Consider the following 16,050-nt stretch of genomic DNA (forward strand, 5'->3'; position numbering starts at 1 on the left):
ATAAAAATCTTTAAGGGCAGGTAGACCGGGGAATGCCACAACACGTACAGTATTTTTGGGAGCAGAACCATTTTTATGAGATTCACTCTCCCCATGACTCCCAGGGGCAGCTTCGCCCAAACCTGGGTTTTGGCTTTGATCAGGGTGTATAGAGGTTGGATATTGTCTTGGACGTAGTCCCGGGGGTTGGAAGTAACCAAGACCCCTAGGTATTTGATCCTCGACACCCGTTGTAGGGGCAAGGATGTAGATCTCCCGGGCGAGGGGGCGCTATCTAGGGGTAGTATTTGTGATTTATCCCAGTTCATTTGTAGACCAGAGTATTTGCCGAAACGTTCTATCAGGGACAGGGCCTCAGTGAGGGATACGTCTGAGTCCGCTAGGTACAGTAGTGTCGTCAGCATACATACTGAGTTTTTCGGTCAGGGGTCCCACCCGCAGTCCTTCTATGCCAGGGTGGTTTCGAATGGCAATGGCCAGTGGCTCGGCCGCCAAGGCGTACAACAAAGGAGAGAGCGGACAACCCTGCCTCGTCCCCCTGGTCAACGGGAACGGTGCAGAGGTCCTGCCGTTTGCCAGAATTTTGGCAACCGGGGCGCTGTACATCAGGCGAACCCATTTAATAAACCGCGGGCCAAACCCAAACCTCTCCAAGCAAGCCCAGAGAAAGCTCCACTCCACAGAGTTAAAAGCCGTGTCCAGCGTCACCACCACCCTGCGTCCCGAGTTCTCATGCCGCGCTTGTATATTCATGTATAGTCTACGAAGGTTGAAGGAAGTGTTCTTGCCGGGCATAAACCCAGTCTGGTCTTCGTGAATCAGAGACAAAATGACCCGATTCAGTCGGAGAGACAGGACCTTTGCCAGTATTTTGATATCTACCTGTAGGAGCGAGATCGGGCGGTACGACTCTGGGAACCTGGGGTCCTTGCCCGGTTTGGGGATCAGTACAATGAGCGCCTCTGTCATAGACATAGGCAATCTATCTTCATCGAATATGGCATTAAACAACTTCAGTAGCTGCGGCAAGAGAAGTTCGGAAAACTGGGCATAAAATTCAATGGGTAGGCCATCGGTGCCCGGAGACTTGGACCTGGGGAAGCCAGACACGGCCTCCACAATCTCATCCCCCGTTATCGGAGCCTCCAACCCGGCCACCTGTTCCTCCGTCAATCTAGGAAACTTCACAGTGTCAAGTAGTACATGCATGTCGGCCAGGTCACTAGAGGTTCTAGTATTGTAGAGATCCACGAAGAAGGAGCGGAATCTATCCGGTACCTCTGAAGGGTCAGTGACAAGGTCCCCCGCTTCAGTCTGTAGTGAGATAACCACTGGGGGTCGGTCTTCACAATGCACTAGATATGCCAGCAGTCTCCCGGCCCTCTCCCCATGTTCAAAAATCCTCTGGCGTTGGAAGAACAATTTGTTAGTGGCCTGTTCGAGCTCTATTTGGGCAACCACCCCCGTTAACGATCTCAGGCGCGAAGCCCCAGTAGCGGAAGGGTCCCCCAAAAAGGCAGCCTCCGCCTCCTGAAGGTCCGTCACCGCACGGTCGTAAGCCGAGTTCGCCTTGCAGGATTTTATCTGAGATTTCAAGGTATCACGTGCATGTAGCTTGAAAGCCTCCCACACCGCGAGGGGAGAGGCGGTGTCCGCATTTTCGGTGAAGAATCGTTCCCACTGGGTGTCGAGCGAGGCCTCCTCCGGCAACAGAGACAGCCAAAGCGGTTGTAGGCGCCACGTCAGGGGGGACCTGGCGTGAGGCAACCTAATCGAGACCCAATAGGGGCTATGATCCGACAAGGACCTGGGAAGGAAGCCTGCCGACACCAGCCTAGGAAGGAGGGTGGTTGAGATAAGGATCAGATCTATAGGGGACATTGTGTTATGGGTAGTAGAAAAACAAGAGAATTCCTGTCGCAGGGGAAACTTAGCTCTCCACGTATCCACCAGACCCACACTCTCAAGCAGACGTGCGAATCTAATGGAGGTGGGGGAGCCGTCTAGGCGGGGGCTCGTCAGCACCCTGTCCAGGGTCGGGTTCAGAACGTTATTAAAGTCTCTGAGCCACACCGCAGGCGTGCCCGGGTATTGAGCCATGTAGGATAACCCCTCCGTAACCACAGACATCGCAAACGGTGGGGGCACATAGAATGCCAAAATCAGCCAGGGTTCACCATATATTAAAACAAACAGGAAAACATACCGTCCCTGAGGATCCACCCGAGACCCCTGCAGCTGGAAATGAACATGCTTGGAAACAAGCACCGCCACCCCCCATGAGTGGGAAGTGTGGGCAGAGTGGTATACCCAGCCTATCCAGGGGCGTTTAAGTGATAGGTGTAGGCTGCCCTCCAGGTGGGTCTCCACCAAGATCAGTTTATCAGGCCTATGCTTTTTTAAAGTATTGAAGGCCGCAGAGCGTTTAACCTTATCTCGCAGACCTCTAACGTTCAATGTTAGTAACTTAATGGCAGCCATAATGGAAAACATTGCAAAGGTAACTGAGCGCTGTCAGGTGTCTCGGGAGAAACCCCGTCACGTGATGATCCGGAGAGCAGACATGTTGGAAAAGGTGACCTCCGAGGGGAGACATACCATGTCGCAACCGGGCCCTCACTGAGGGGATAGGTAGAAACACATCTAGTAAGTAGGTAATGAGCATGCACAGTCCAATAAACAATAGCATCAAAAAACAATCCAAAAAATATCCCATCCCCCCACCCCGCCCTGCACCCACCCCAACTTGTGCGGGCATAATGTCCCAAACAACACAAAAACATGGCCCCTGTTATAGCCAGCAAAAAACAATCAAGGGGAAGGAAGTCCACTTGTGAAGCAGTAAAACATGACCCCCATAACAGCACAGCGTGCAGTGCAGTGCCTGCGAGCAAGCACAGGATGAGAAGGAAAATGAGGGAGGTCAGCAGGAGCACATTGAAAATAAAAGGGGGGACTGGCTCAACAGGGGCCGCACACCAGGCCCCGGCAGGTGCTGGGGGCGAACCAACGCTGGCCAGCTTGCCGCGGACCACTCTCGGGGCACGAGGCATGGTAACTTGTAGCTAGGCTCCCATGCTCCGTCAACTGTCTTCGAATGAGAGACCCTCATAGCCAGAAGAGGCGAAAGTCCACAGTTCAGCGGCAGGAGGGCCATGATGATAGACAGGGTTGTCCTGACACAAGTGGGAAAAAGAAAGTCGGCATCAGGATAAAGAAAAGGGGGGGAAGCAGCTACAGTCTGGGCTGTACTCACAGTTGCGGTGAAAAAACGGTGTGGAAAAAGGGTTCAGCAGAAGGCATCAGGTTCCAGTGAAAGAGGAGACCCCGGGTCAGTCACGGGTCTCGGGTTGTTCCAGCCACGCTATGGCCGCTTCCGGATCCTCGAAAAAGTGTACCCGATCTCCTCCCTCTACCCGGAGCCGAGCGGGGTATAGCATTGCATACTTGTAGTTTTTAATCCGGAGCCTGCGCTTAGCCTCCATGAAGTTCTTCCTCTTCCTCTGGACTTCAGCCGAGTAGTCCGGGAATGTCACCACGCTGCCGTTGCCAATTGGGATATTCCCTTTCTCTCTTGCCAGGCGGAGTATCATGTCTCGGTCCCTATAGTTCAGAAACTTGGCTATGAATGTTCGGGGGGGTGCTCCCTGAGGTGGCGGGCGGCCCGAAAGGCGGTGGGCCCTCTCCACCACGAACGTGGGGGAGAATGACTCCCGGCCGTACGTCTGTGTCAGAAGGTTTTCCAAATAGGTGGAGGGGTCCCTACCCTCCGAACCTTCAGGGAGACCAATAAATCGCAGGTTGCAGCGCCGCAGACGGTTCTCCATGTCATCTTGTTTGGAGAGGATCTGGGAGACCTGGTCCTGTAGGCGGGTAGTGGAGTGTTGCAGTGTAGGTAAGGAATCCTCCAGCCCCCCGATTCGGTGCTCAGTTTCAGCAACCCTCTCCCGCAGCTGCTTCATGTCTTGGCGGATAAGCGATATGTCCACCTTGACTTCATCTATTTTGGAGGTCAGGGTGGCCTGGCATGCAGAGATCGCCTCCAGGACAGTTGCTGTGTCAGCTCCTCCCGCCGGTCCTGCGGTCGTGTCCAGGCCGGCGCCATCTTGGATTTGAGCCGCCTCGGTCTGCCTGCGATATTTGTCCAGTTTAGCCACCGCTTCGGTGGGTTTCTTCGGCGGCGACATGTCCTGCAGGTAGCCGGGTGCGGACCGGAGGGAGCGGCGGTTCCTTTGCGGGCTGAGAGGGTGTAGGATCAGGGTAAAAGGATAGTCGGTTGACGGAGCTCCAGCTACTCACGTCTCACCGCATGCTGCGCCAGGCCACGCCCCGAGATTTACAGATTCTTATTGATGTACATACAGTATGTATCACCACAATTATTTCAATTTTTTTACAGAACTCCTACTGACTTACCAGTTGATGCTGACAATGGTTGAGGTTTGCTAGAAAAAGGGTACCTCTGGGGTTTTTATTATTACACAAATGTAAGTATATGTAATCTCTTAATTGATCCTGTCAGTAAATACCTTTATGGGTTCAGATGACTGTAAAAGAAAAAGGTAAATACCTTTCCCAAGTTCCTTGTCTCAAAACACTGTTGCATTGCCGATCTCAGGTATTTAATTCTGACTTCTACATCCTGTAGGGACATTAATTCTGGTAGGTGGAATCTCAGAGCTCAGAAGGAAAGCTCAAAGTGTCACATACCTGCAGGAGATGTAAATTAGGAACACATTGAAGTTTAAAGCACAAGCCACTAGAAAGTTAGGAATCTACCTTCTTCTACAACTTGAGCTTACTTTTCTTTTCTCCTCATATTAATAGGGTCACTTTAAGTCAAAATTCCTAAAGGAAGTGATTCCAGATGGCTACATTTTCAAAAATTATTTTATTGAAGCTTCATATGACACGTGGTTGACAGATGGAGCAGCAGACCAAGAGGTAGATGCATTTAACGCAAATGTTAGCACTTAGTCATTAGGTAATGAAAAGAATGGGTATACCGACTATGACTGTATGGTTAGAAGCACATCACAGGACTTGCTGCAGTGGCTAAGAGAGGGTGAAATCAAGGAAAGACTTGATAACACTAACACAAATAAATCACCAGGACCGGATGGCTTGCACACAAAAGTACTCAAGGAACTCAGTAGGGTTGTATCTAGACTATTGTTCCTAATCTTTGCAGACAGTTTATTGACAGGAACTGTATCAGGTGATTGGAGGAAAGTCAATGTGATACCAATATTCAAAAAAGGGCAGAGGCATATTCCGGTAAACTATAGGCCGGTCAGCCTGACATAAATTTTATGTAAATTATTGGAAGGGATGACAAGGGACTATATCTAAGAAGGACAACAGTAACATCAGCAGTAATCAGCAAGGGTTTACAAAAGGATGTTCTTGCCAAACGAATCTGTTAACATTTTACAAGGGGGTGAGCTGTGAGCTCGATAGGGGGAGACCTATGGATGTGGTGTATCTAGATTTTGCTAAGGCATTCAACACAGTTCCCCAAAACGCTTAAAGCGGTAGTATCCCGCTTTTTTTAAACTTTTACCTACAGGTAAGCCTATAATAAGGCTTACCTGTAGGTACAATTAATATCTCCTAAACCGGCACGGTTTAGGAGATATTTGCAGTGCATGCAGCCGCTCACGAGAGCGGTGCATGCGCTCTGAAGGTCCCTTGCCGGGAGCTTGCCGGAAAATCACTCCCGCGCGCATGTGCGGGAGTGACGTCATCGCGGCTCCGGCCAATCACAGCGCTGGAGCCGCCGAACCCGGAAGAGACAGCGAGGGATCATGGCAGCGCCCGCAGCGATGTCCGGGGGTCCGTGTCGGGGCTTCGTTCTGAGGTGTGCGATGCATACTAGCTCATTATACCTTTGTCTTGCAGGTTTTTTGTTTTATTTTGTTTGTGTTTTTGGGTTTACAACCGCTTTAATCTAAAAACTAAGGTCTGCAGGCATCAACCAAAAGGTTTGTTCTTTGGTAGAAAACTGGTTACATGGGCGTGTCCAAAGGCTGGTTATAAATACTCGGACTGGTCCGGAGTGGTAAGTCGAGTCCCCCAAGGTTCAGTCCTGGGACTACTTTTGTTCAATTTATTCATTAATAACATAAAGGATGGGATCATTAGCTCAATCTCAGTTTTCGCGGATGACACAAAAATAGACAGGGCAAAAACTTCTCATCAAGATATAGAAATCTTACAGAATGACCTGAACAAAATAACAGAGTGGGCAACTACATGGCAAATGAGGTTTAATGTAGAGAAATGTAAGATATTGTACCTGGGGGCTAAAAACATAAATGCAAATTATGCTCGGGGGGGGACCTCTGGGGGAATCCAGGATGGAGAAAGATCTGGGGGTTCTAGTAGAAGATAGACTAAGGCAATAGCATGCAATGTCAAGCTGCCAAAGTCGGCAGAATATTAGCATGCATAAGGAAGGGTCGCCGGTCCTCAGGAGGGATGTGTTGGAGCTGGAGAGAGTCCAGAGAAGGGCAACTAAACGAATTTATAAATATCTCAATGGTGATCTCAGCATAGAAAAAAAAGCTATTCAGTCGAAAGGATTGCATGAGGACTAGAGGGGATACAATGCAATTAGAGGAGAGGCATTTTAACCTCAGGCAACGTGGGGGGTTCTATACTGTTAGGGCTACAAGATTGTGGAATTCTCTACCACAAGAGGTGGTTTCTGCGGGAAGTATGGTGGCTTTCAAAAGACTCTTAGATGTACATCTCAAGAATCAGAACATTCAGGGGTATGAGAGATGATTACGGTCACATACACCTACACAGGTTGAACTAGATGGACTATTGTCTTTATTAAACCTCACCTACTATGTAACTATATATTCCAGAGATAAAGCTATAATCCTGCCACTTTATAAAATCCTGGTCCACCCATATCTGGAGTATTCTGTCCATTTCTTGTCATCAATCCTCAGAAGGGATGTGCTGGAACTGTAGAGAGTCCAAAGAAGGGCAACTACATGAATTAGGGTATTGGAGGGCCTTAATTATAAGGAGCGATTACAAGTGCTTAATGTATTCTCCCTGGAGAGGAGATGCCTGAGAGGGGAAATGAAAGCGATTAACAAATACCTCAATGGTGATTCTAGCCTTCCTAATACTTACTTGAGCCCATCTTTATCCAGGGATGTTGCAGGAGTCTCTCAGCTGCCCAGAACTCAACTCCTCATTGGTTAAGACAGCAGCACAATTGGTTCCTGCTACTGTTAATCAAAGTCAGTCAACCAATCAGGAGAGAGAGGGGACAGGCCGGGTCGTGGCTCAGTGTGCCCCATAGCAAGCTGCTTTCTGTGGGGGCACTCAACATGCGGGAGGTGCTAGGAGCACAGAAGACGGATTCAAGAAGAGGAGGATCTGGACGACCACTCTGTGCAAAACCAACTGCACAGAGCAGGTAAGTATAACATGTTTGTTATTAAAAGGAAAAAAAAAAAAAACGAGACTTTACAATCACTTTATTCCTTAACATATATGCATGTATTTTCAAGCAGAATGTGTACATTTGATAAATTATCTTCATCTTAATTTCAGTGCATAAGACCTTTATACATTGGGCTTAGTTGTCAACTGGCAGATTCAATTTATGTGCTATGACTATCTGCTTTTAACAAACCAAATCTTTACTCTAACTACTCTGATGCTTATACATGTGAAACGTAAAGCTCAAGAGTCTCTGCAGTGAAATGCAAAATAATATGAATGCAGTGCACTGCAAAATTAACTATATGCACTTGAAAGACTTTCAATCTCTGTATCCATAAATCTGCTGACATAACTTGAGATAGGTTAGTAATTATTTTATAATTTTGGATTGAGCATTCACAATATATTCATTAACCCTAAAATAGTTAAAGACAAATTGTGTAAGCAACAGACTTTATACGCCTATGTATTTTAAATCAGTTCAATGTAGATACTAAGGTATCATATATTTTGCACACAAAATAATTTCTTTTCAGCCTGTTTTTTTCAAAATGTTAATAGGAAAGAACAAAAATGGAAGGATAAGCAAAAGATAATGCATAGGATTAAAAGGACTAGGATTTATAGTGCACAAAGGTACAGAAAAACAAAAAAAAAATGTGGTTTAAGAATAGCATTAAACAACACAGCAGTACATATTGTAAATGATCTCAATCCCCAAGGGCATCATCTTCCATTAAGGTATTCAAAGAAGCAAAGTGTGCAAACTGGTATCCTGCCGATCTGATTCTTTGTAACAAGAGCCTATAATTAAAGCATCTGCAGAGATGGACAGATGTTGAAATATATAATCCACAAGTATAGAAAATATGTTTTTCAGTGTTGGCTACCATAAAATGTTGACTCATGGATATATCTAATGCTTAGGAATTCTTCACTAGACACTTAATGTAGATTATGATTTTGAATTTTTTACCTGCAAAAAATATTTGTTTTCTTACCTATGAAAAAATCATAATTTTGCAGTGAAGTATATTCTTGCTGTATAGACATAAAAACTATATTATATCATGTATTATTAAAAAGCTTATTTTCTAGACTCAGCATGTTGCATGTTCATTACTGCCACAAAGTTTTACCAATGATGTTTTGAACAGCACAGTGTAAACTTTTCCTAACTAGTTTGCTGTAGTGATTATCACTGGAATGCAGAAAATGATCGAAATAAGTTTTACATTAAAGCTAAATATAATTAAGAGGAGGTTGTTCCAAATAGGAATAAATTTGTATGTCTATGTTTTATCACTACAGAAATTGTAGAAATGATTAACTGTGGTTAAATAGTTAAAAGTTAATGCAGTTGAAGTCTAGAATATACAGTAAGTGTAAAGAAAAACAACACAAATACAGTTTTGGTAAATATTCAGTAATAAGATTATTGCAAAACAGCCTAAGCTAATTTACTAAAAAAGCTGTGAATTTTCATTCAATAAATTGTGTGAATTTTTATTTAATTTATCTAATTATCCAATGTTGTGGGTTTTTGCAAACTTTTTTTAAAACATAAATGCACTCAAATGGTATTTCGAACGGAAATCTCCTAAAGTGGATCCCCTTTTGCCAGGCATAAGTGACCTTCTATGCAAACAGAGGGTCTTCCTTGCCAATTGTCCCTTTCCCTCTCTGCTACCCAAATAAATAAGCATAACCTGTTAACGGGAAGATGTGAGTCCTTTAACCTCACTGTGGCCTCTGGTCACTCATGATCTCATGGGAATGTACTCCTTCAATGGGTTGGGATGCATTCTCATGACCATGCATGGAGATCAGTGCCTCAGAGGGTGGGACAGCCTGTCCAGATCCCTTTACTTCATTCAGCACCACAGGGCGACCAGTGTATGACACAGTCCTCAAAGATATGCTGTGGTTATTATGTGCATCCCTGCAGTCAGACATGCAAGCCTGCTTTCAAAAATTCACAGTGGAGATCCAATATTTGGGTGACAGAGTTAGCTACCTAGAAGATAGTATGAGTTCTTGCATGACATCCTTTAACACTATGGTAGACGCTCATGATAAGCATAGTGAAGAGATAGATTGGCTGAAATCAAAGGTAGCTGATCTTAAAGACTGCTCTAGACGCAACAACCTAAAAATCGAGGGCATCCCGGAGTCGGTTCTCCAGTCCCAACTATGTTCGTGACCTTTTTAAGGTGGTGGTCCCATCACTCACATCTGAAGATCTTACCATAGACAAAATCCACAGGGTTCCCAAACCCGCCTTCTTACCACAAGAAATACCTGGAGATTTAGTGCTGCGGATCCACTTCTTTCAAGTCAAGGAACGTATCATTGTGGCATTCCACAAGAAAGACCAACTACCAGAACAAGCTGTACTACTCCAGGTTCTCTTAGATCTGTCAGCCCACACCCTACAGAGGCACAAGAACATGGCATCTATTACGAAGCCCTACATAATCATGAAGTCCTCCTATCAATGGAAATACCCTGCCAGGTTGAAGATCACTCAAGATGGCCACACTTCTTAATTCGTTCCATGGAGGACGGTATCAACCTGCTAAAAACTGTTCATTTTGTTTGGGTGGTGTAGGGGCTAAGAGGAAAGTGGATCTTCCATTTTTCATTGTTCAATTGAACACTCCTGAAAAATATTACAACTAAAATCCTTGTATAGTAAAATGGTAAGTGATGATCACAAAAGTACCAACTATTTGGCTGGTAAAGCAGCCACAGTCATAGTAAAGAAGCTTGTTCTCAACAGTCAAGCAGTGGTCTCTCTGTGTTGGTCAGACATGATCCTGTGAGCCAACAGAAGAGCTTTCCAATCAGCAGAAAGGATGAGCTTTGCTGAGTAGAGAGTTCTAGCTCTGACTTACATGTCAGCCAACGGCAGAAAAACCATTGCTTCCACACCGGGAGCAGGAGTCTATTTTTGCGGAATGATGGTAGGGGCAGGCTATTTTACTGTGGCTGCTTCATCACCCAAACAAAAGATAAAATGTACTATTTTGATGCACCTGTATTCTTTTCACTGTGTTTTACAGACGAGTTCAGTAGGACTTTAAGGGTCTTCTATATTTTTAATGTATTTTTCATCAAAAACCTTATTTTTTTTTATTCTGGAACCTCCAATGTATACTATGATTAAATCTGTGTGCTTAATAGAAAATATTTTTCTTATCACACTTTTTTAACAGGCTTAATTAGAATTTGATATCTGAAATACATAGATTTGAATAATCTTTGTAGTCTGTAACTTGCGTTCTACCTTAAAGCATAAGCAAGAGGCATCATTTAAACATGAAAAAATCGCAAATGTCTGACAACAACATTCAAAGCTATAGGTCTAATGCAAGCACATTGTTTCTGCATCATGCTTGAATTCAAAATATTATACAGTATATACATATTTTAGATACATGTGTGCAGGGCCGTCTTTAATATAGATTGGACCCTGGGCAAACATTTTATTGGGCCCCACTGCCCCTGCAATTACAGTACCCCTTATCACATAACAGCGCCCTGTTACATTACAGCAATTTTCACATCACAGTGCCCATTTACACATCATGGTGCTCCTTATTACAGTGCCTAATTATACTCATCACACTGCTACTTTAGGCTCCGTTGACATCTAGGCGTCGCGGGTGGAATCGCCTCAATTCTGCCTGTGATCCCAAATCTCCGCAAATCATGGGATGCCATTGTGATCCCCGTCACTTTTAAGGGCACCCCGATTGCGGCGCAATTTTGCCGTCATTGTCACCCGAAGAATCACAGTAAAATCGCGCAAACAGAATCGCAGTATTCTAGTGCCAAAAAGAACTTATGGGTGACAGGCGTACCACAATTCTGTTTGCGTGATTTTACTGTGATTAATCGGGTGACAATCGTGGTAAAATCGTGCCACAATCGGGGTGCCATTAAAAGTGATGGGGATCACAAGGGCATCAGGCGATTATGCCTGTGATTTGGGACGCCTAGCTGTGAAAGGAGCCTTACAGATTACAGTACCCCTTATCACAAAGCCCCTTTATACATTACAGTGCCCCTTATCAAAGTACACCAAACTGATAGAAATTGTTATTCAAAGTGTGACAGCGCTGAAAATTGGCCTGGGCAGGAGGGGGGTAAAAGTGCCCGGTACTGATGTGGTTATAACAGAAGAGACCCTAGTGGTCTCTTCTGTTATAAATGTCCCCCCTGCCTGTCAACGATAATGTGATTTGAGGATTTGAGTCACGCATGCGCAGCTCACATAACATTTAGAGAATGCTCTGTGTGTTACGGCTATGTCACCCCCGTGACGTTACTGCATCCTGTCCATTCAAGCGGTCAAAGGTTGAGAACCCAAAAAGAAGACTGGGAGAAGAGAGATGTGCCAAGGACCAAGGGGTGGAATGAAAGACTCAGTTTGCAGGTACGTTTCTCATAATGTGCTAGTATGCACTGCATACTAGCACATTATGACAAACTGGCAGGGGGTTTTTATTTTTTAAAATGACTTTACTACTGCTTTAGGCCTGGTTAACATGTATGCAGATTGGCAGCCCACATTTGCACAGGCACAGCAGCCCATTCATTTAAATGGGCTGTCATACCTGAGTTTCCTGCAGAAAAAAGGTGCATGCATCATTATTTATAAAATGTAGTGGCCATGAAATTGCTGCTTTTGCACCATACGACTTACCTGTGGTTCCTGTATATGCAAATGCACTGTTTTTTACGTGTGGCCCACACATCTAAAAAGGCAGCATGTTTGCTGGTGCAGGAACTGTAGGGAAATTGCATGGTCCAAATGCAGTGATTTCAACGCCACTGCATTTTTAAAATGATGCATGCATCTTTTTTCTGCAGGAAACGCAGGCATGGCAGCCCATTCAAATGAATGGGCTTCTGTGCCCGTGCAAACCCCCATACATGTCAACCAGACCTAAAATAAGCCTATCAAGCAGTGAAATAGCCAGGATCAGGGAACCTGACAGGTAAACCACGAACAGGGCTGTGCCTATGCAAAACCGTGCTGGATGGAGGACGGGAGTACAGGAGCTGATTTAGTTAACTTTGCAAGTTAGGGAGGGAGTTAGGGAGGGAGGGAGCAGAGGACACTGTGAGTGTGTGTGCATGGGGGGGGGGGCAGAGGACACTGTGAGTGTGTCTGGTGGTGGGGGGGAGCAGAGGACACTACTGTGTGTGTGTGTGTGGGGGGGGGTCTGAGGACACTACTGTGTGTGTGTGTGTGTGTGTGTGTGGGGGGGGGGGGTCTGAGGACACTACTGTGTGTTTGTGTGTATGTGGGGTCTGAGGACACTACTGTGTTTGTGTGTGTGGAGGGGGGGTCTGAGGACACTACTGTGTGTGTGTGTGGGGGGGCTGAGGACACTACTGTGTGCGTGTGGGGGGGGCAGAGGACACTACTGTGTGTGTGTGTGTGTGTGTGGGGTGGGGTGGGGGGGGGGCCTGAGGACACTACTGTGTGTGTGTGGAGGGGGTCTGAGGACACTACTGTGTGTGTTGGGGGGGGGTCTGAGGACACGACTGTGTGTGTGTGTGTGGGGGGGCAGAGGACACTACTGTGTGTGTGGAGGGGGGAGCAGAGGACACTGTGAGTGTGTGTGTGGTGGGGGGGGGGTATGACACTACTGTGTGTGTCAGGGAGGGAGAGGACACTACTGTGTATGTGGTGGGGGGGAGGAGAGCAGAGGACACTGTGTGTGTGCTTGGGGGAGAGCAGAGGACACTATTGTGTGTATGGTGGGGGGGAGCAGAGGACACTACTATGTGTGTGGTGGGGGGAGCAGAGGACACTACTGTGTGTATGGTGGGGGGGGGGAGAGCAGAGGACACTGTGTGTGTGTGTGCTTGGGGGGAGAACAGAGGACACTGTGAGTGTGTCTGGTGGTGGGGGGAAGCAAAGGACACTACTGTGTGTGTGTGGGGTCTGAAGACACTACTGTGTGTGTGCGTGTGGGGGGGGGGTGGTCTGAGGATACTACTGTGTGTGTGGGGGGGGATCTGAGGACACTACTGTGTGCGTGTGTGGGGGGGATGGGGGGTCTGAGGATACTACTGTGTGTGTGTGTGTGTGGGGGGAGCAGAGGACACTACTGTGTGTGTGAGAGGGGGTGGGGGGTCTGAGGACACAACAGTGTGTGTGTGTGTGTGTTTGTGTGGGGGGAGAGTCTGAGGACACTACTGTGTGTGTGGGTGGGGGGGTCTGAGGACACTACTGTGTGTGTGTGTGTGTGTGTGGGGGGGGGGGTCTGAGGACACTACTGTGTGTGTGGGGGGGGGTCTGAGGACACTACTGTGTGTGTGTGGGTGGGGGGGTCTGAGGACACTACTGTGTGTGTGGAGGGGGGGCAGAGGACACTGTGAGTGTGTGTGGTGGGGGGGAGATGACACTACTGTGTGTGTCAGGGGGGAGAGGACACTACTGCATATGTGGTGGGGGAGGAGAGCAGAGTACACTGTGTGTGTGCTTGGGGGGAGAGCAGAGGACACTATTGTGTGTGTGGTGGGGGGAGCAGAGGGCACTACTGTGTGTGTGGTGGGGGGGAGCAGAGGACACTACTGTGTGTGTGGCGGGGGGGAAGGAGAGCAGAGGACACTGTGTGTGTGCTTGGGGGGGGAGAACAGAGGACACCGTGAGTGTGTCTAGTGGTGGGGGAGGGGGGCAGAGGACACTACTGTGTGTGTGTGGGGTCTGAGGACACTACTGTGTGTGTGGGGGGAGTCTAAGGACATTACTGTGTGTGTGTGTGGGGGGGGGGGTCTTAGGAAACTACTGTGTGTGTGTGTGTGTGTGTGGGGGGGGGGATCTGAGGACACTATTGTGTGTGTGTGTGTTGGGGGGTCTGAGGACACTACTGTGTGTGTGTGTGTGTGTGTGTGTGTGTGTGTGTGTGTGTGTGGTGGGGGGAGCAGAGGACACTACTGTGTGTGTGAGAGGGGGTGGGGGGTCTGAGGACACAACAGTGTGTGTGTGTGTGTTTGTGTGTGGGGGGGGGGGGGTCTGAGGACACTACTGTGTGTGTGTGTGGGGGGGGGGGGGTCTGAGGATACTACTGTGTGTGTGTGTGTGGGGGGGGGGTCTGAGGACACTACTGTGTGTGTGGCGGGGGGGAAGGAGAGCAGAGGACACTGTGTGTGTGCTTGGGGGGGAGAACAGAGGACACCGTGAGTGTGTCTAGTGGTGGGGGAGGGGGGCAGAGGACACTACTGTGTGTGTGTGGGGTCTGAGGACACTACTGTGTGTGTGGGGGGAGTCTAAGGACATTACTGTGTGTGTGTGTGTGGGGGGGGGTCTTAGGAAACTACTGTGTGTGTGTGTGTGTGTGGGGGGGGGGATCTGAGGACACTATTGTGTGTGTGTGTGTGTGGGGGGGTCTGAGGACACTACTGTGTGTGTGTGTGTGTGTGTGTGTGTGGTGGGGGGAGCAGAGGACACTACTGTGTGTGTGAGAGGGGGTGGGGGGTCTGAGGACACAACAGTGTGTGTGTGTGTGTTTGTGTGTGGGGGGGGGGGGATCTGAGGACACTACTGTGTGTGTGTGTGTGTGTGGGGGGGGGGTCTGAGGATACTACTGTGTGTGTGTGTGTGGGGGGGGGGGGGGGTCTGAGGACACTACTGTGTGTGTGGGGGGGGGGGCTGAGGGCACTACTGTGTGTGTGTGGGGGGGGGGTCTGAGGACACTGTGAGTGTGTCTGGTGGTGGGGGGAGCAGAGGACACTACTGTGTGCGTGTGGGGGGGGCAGAGGACACTACTGTGTGTGTGTGTGTGTGTGTGGGGTGGGGTGGGGGGGGGGCCTGAGGACACTACTGTGTGTGTGTGGAGGGGGTCTGAGGACACTACTGTGTGTGTTGGGGGGGGGTCTGAGGACACGACTGTGTGTGTGTGTGTGGGGGGGCAGAGGACACTACTGTGTGTGTGGAGGGGGGAGCAGAGGACACTGTGAGTGTGTGTGTGGTGGGGGGGGGGGTATGACACTACTGTGTGTGTCAGGGAGGGAGAGGACACTACTGTGTATGTGGTGGGGGGGAGGAGAGCAGAGGACACTGTGTGTGTGCTTGGGGGAGAGCAGAGGACACTATTGTGTGTATGGTGGGGGGGAGCAGAGGACACTACTATGTGTGTGGTGGGGGGAGCAGAGGACACTACTGTGTGTATGGTGGGGGGGGGGAGAGCAGAGGACACTGTGTGTGTGTGTGCTTGGGGGGAGAACAGAGGACACTGTGAGTGTGTCTGGTGGTGGGGGGAAGCAAAGGACACTACTGTGTGTGTGTGGGGTCTGAAGACACTACTGTGTGTGTGCGTGTGGGGGGGGGGTGGTCTGAGGATACTACTGTGTGTGTGGGGGGGGATCTGAGGACACTACTGTGTGCGTGTGTGGGGGGGATGGGGGGTCTGAGGATACTACTGTGTGTGTGTGTGTGTGGGGGGAGCAGAGGACACTACTGTGTGTGTGAGAGGGGGTGGGGGGTCTGAGGACACAACAGTGTGTGTGTGTGTGTGTTTGTGTGGGGGGAGAGTCTGAGGACACTACTGTGTGTGTGGG

The sequence above is a fragment of the Pelophylax lessonae genome (assembly GCF_965119305.1).
Source record: "Pelophylax lessonae genome assembly, chromosome: 2".
NCBI classification, from domain to species: domain Eukaryota; kingdom Metazoa; phylum Chordata; class Amphibia; order Anura; family Ranidae; genus Pelophylax; species Pelophylax lessonae.